This window comes from Oncorhynchus nerka, linkage group LG2, assembly GCF_034236695.1.
Source record: "Oncorhynchus nerka isolate Pitt River linkage group LG2, Oner_Uvic_2.0, whole genome shotgun sequence".
NCBI lineage: Eukaryota > Metazoa > Chordata > Actinopteri > Salmoniformes > Salmonidae > Oncorhynchus > Oncorhynchus nerka.
Window position 1 is genome coordinate 29,032,680 of NC_088397.1, and position 3,926 is coordinate 29,036,605.

The following is a 3,926-nucleotide window of genomic DNA, read 5'->3' on the forward strand; positions in this document are numbered from 1 at the left end:
AGCCAAGTATCTTTAATCGTTTCACCACAGCCGCTCTGTGATCAGACTGACGCCAGTAATACACTTTCATTAGCCACCTCCCAGGACTTAACTCCCCCCTCCCAGCCAAAGCCAGGGATGCATTCGAGCCATCATTCTCTGATTGGCTTCCTGTCAAGGTCAGGATTCGTTTACAAGAGCCCCGTAGCAAAACATTGAGCCTGGTGGAACCGCCCTCACATTTTCATGCTTGCCAGAAAGCCCCATATTCCAGGACCGACTTCCACCTTCCGTAAACGATCAACAGCCGTCACCATCTGCAGGACTCTCTTTGCGTACGGACTAGTACCGAAGTAACTCCCGTTTGGTTTGCATCGTTAGCGACACCTGAAAACAGGTGACATACAGGGAGGGATTGGAAGAGCCCTGCTAGAGGGCTACCTCGTTATCTCCCTTACCTCCCTGTGCTAACATGCTAGAGACAGTCTGTCTCCTAGCCATTGGAGAGACTCCCTCAAACAGGTGACACACAGAGTAAGGGTTGGAAGAGCCCTCCAAGGGCTACGGTACTATTTATCCCGAAGTTATGCATCTGACTTTGCAGTCTTCCTTTACCTCCCCTGTCTTAAAATAATTAAGGATCTGCCCTTTTTTTTCAATTTTCGCCTAAAATGACGTACCCAAATCTAACTGCCTGTAGCTTAGGACCTGAAGTAAGGATATGCATATTCTTGATACCATTTGAAAGGAAACACTTTGAGGTTAGTGGAAATGTGAAAGGAATGTAGGAGAATATAACACATTAGATCTGGTAAAAGATAATACAAAAGAAAAATCCAACCATTTTATTGTACCATCATCTTTGAAATGCAAGAGAAAGGCCATAATGAAGTATTCTAGCCCAGGCGCAATTTAGACTTTGGCTACTAGATGACACCACTGTATTTGCAAAATTTTAGCGTGAGCCAATGAACTATTGCACATCTATTCAAAATGTATCAAGACTCCCCAAATGTGCCTAATTGGTTTATTCATACATTTTCAAGTTCACAATTGTACACTCTCCTCAAACAATAGCATGGTATTCTTTCACTGTAATAGCTACTGTAAATTGGACAGTGCAGTAAGATGAACAAGAATTTAAGCTTTCTGCCCATATCAGATAAGTCTATGTCCTGGGATAGTTTTTTGTTTCTTACAACATGCTAATCACATTAGCCTACGTTAACTCAACCGTCCCGCGGGGGGGAAACCTATCCTGAAGATGATTTATCTAACCTATCTGAGGCATTAACTCTCAGGGTTTCGTTCGACCTGAAGGCACGTTTTGCTCCAGTTTGTTGCTATGTTAGGGCCACCTGCAAGCAGGTGACACAATGTAGGGTTTGGGGTCACCTGTATACGACTTCCCATTATTTTGGGAAGCAAGGACCCCTAATGTCCTGGGCTAAGGACTCCTTAAGAGAGTCATAGTTACTCCCGCCGTTTACCCACGCTTCATTGAATTTCTTCACTTTGACATTCAGAGCACTACGCAGAAATCACATCGCGTCAACAATCGGATTCCCCTGGTCCGCACCAGTTCTAAGTCAGTGCCGTAGCTGGGGCGATCCGCGAGAAGGGCCCAGCGAACCCCCGCAAGAAGGACACCACCCCAACGAACCCCTGCACGCAGCCCCTTGCAAGACCACGCATGAGAGACCGCAAGATGGTCCGCACAATGAACTTCCAACGGTGGCGAGAGGAGGGCAACGGATGGAATGCTTCCCCAGCTGCGGCTCGAGCCCAGCCCAGCTTCGGACCCCAGCCTGACCGACCCAGCCCTTAGAGACAATCCTTATCCCGAAGTTACAGATCTGACTTGCCAATTACGGTGATATAACATGCCAAAGGCTGTTCACCTTTGAGACCTGCCGCGGATATGGGTACGGCCCGGCGTGAGATTTACACCCTCTTCCCCCAGATTTTCAGGGGCCAGCGAGAGCTCACCGGACCCCGCTGGAACCCGCAACGCTTTCCAGGGCTTGGGCCCCTCTCTTGGGATGAACCCGTTCCAGGGTAGAATAGAAGGGCAGTCAGTGGACATTCTGTACCTTGTTTGAAGTCAGTAGGTCACATGACAAAGGAGCTATTGAAATTAGAAACATTGAAAATTCATGTAAAATTGCGTGAGATGAAAATGTACAAACTAAAGGGTGTGCAATGTGTAGGCCCACTGAGTGTACATTCTGAACCTTATTTGAAGTCAGTAGGTCACATGACCAAGGTGCTATTGACATTCCAAAATTAAAATGAATCATTGAAAATAGTGCAAGGGTGTGCAATGTGTGTCTATAACATCGGGTTAGCTAGAACCAGTTTTGAACGTTTTAGGAGTAACAGTTAAAGAGCTATTGAAATTTGAACATTTTGATTTGTCACTATGTTGACGGTTCCCAACTGCTGTTGGTTTACGTAAGGAAAACTACAGGCGAATATCAGTCGGATATCCAACCTGAATCTGTCTTTACCTCGGTAACTGTCACGACACATCAAAAGGTGGGATCCTATGATGGTGCCACGTTCAAAGTCACTGAGCTCTTCACTATAGTAAGGCCATTCTACAGCCAATGTTTGTCTATGGAGATTGCATGTATCCGAAACCACTAATTTGAAGTGGTATCCACATACTTTGGTGATTTAGTGTATTTATCTTATTTCAGTCAATGGGAGATAGCTATATCTGTTCCAGGCAGCAGATTGTGTTTTCACAAGAGGCTGTGTTTACGTCGAAGATAGAAGCAGGCCATTGGCTGCCTTCATCACGAGGGGTATGTACGGGAGTTGTGATTGGTTCCAAGTTTAGCAGTTCGGGAAATTTGCATGCGCAGACTGTTGAAATAAATAAAAATGTAATGCGAAAATGTGCAAGAATTGAAGGTGCCAACACACCTTATAGTCATCATAAGCATGTTTTACCATCATATACAAAACTTCCACTCTTCCCTCGACGGGGATCGATCAACTTCACGTTTTTCAGCTTTCGGACCACCACCTAATTTCCCATCTCAACACAAAACGTCCTTCCCCGTTTCCAAACAGATTGCAAGTGCTTTGAACTAGTTAATTTCCTCCTCTTTTTTAAAAGATATATATATATATATATAATTATTTTATTTGTTATTTTATTACCAATGTAGAAAAGTCTGTATACATACAATAAGTACATAAATAGACATGATAACATATGCTAGGGGGTACAACAAATTACAGATTATACAAAGACTTTATAAGAAACACACAAATTGATTGTTTTAACAGCTTTCTTATTAGAATAATGTAGAATGGTGTTAATATATTGCTCGCAGTCCTTATAAAAAACACGGAAGAGTGTTTTTTTATTAGTGAATTTACATTTATGAATATGAACATTTTCCATTAGCACAATTAGATTGATGAGGTAAAATAGTTTTTCTTTATCTTTATTATGGTTAAGGAAACCGAGCAGCACATTATCCCATAACAAACAAAAGTACAATCAATGTTAATGTCTTTTTTGAGTTTCTTCAGGTAATGATTCGCAGGGTACTACTTATAGATCACTCTGAAAGATACCTCTTTGACCTTGTTAACAAGCAACACATTATCTCTATTGGAGAGTCAACTGGATTAAGCGAGGGTAGGGCAAGAAAGTGAGGTCTGGCTACACCAATTTCCTTCTCCTTTCTAATGAGCTGGTATAGAGACTGTCATCAGCACTGTTATAAATGATAGATCGCCTTACCTTTTACTTTGACTATGGACAACAAATCACGAACGAAAGACTTGAATAAAGTATGGTTTGTTGTTGCAGATCGCTGCAAAGTATTCACAACATCAAACAGCATAACCAAATATATAGATTTTTAAAACTAATCTTATGCTTCTATCTGTTGCGTAAATCTGATGATGACGCCCACATGCGGAAG

At 42.5% G+C, this 3,926-nt stretch overlaps 1 protein-coding gene across 3 annotated transcripts in view; it reads right to left on the minus strand.

Moving 5' to 3' along the window:
• The window catches only part of LOC115133971 (signal transducer and activator of transcription 1-alpha/beta-like), a 34,625-nt gene extending 30,699 nt beyond the window's left edge, over window positions 1-3,926 (minus strand). For 2 of the 3 annotated variants that reach the window (XM_029667445.2, XM_029667455.2), the window contains exon 1: window positions 3,743-3,926. The gene's annotated coding sequence lies outside the window, so the exon portion shown is untranslated. The remainder of the gene's footprint in view (window positions 1-3,742) is intronic. The other variant, XM_029667464.2, reaches the window with a different exon arrangement.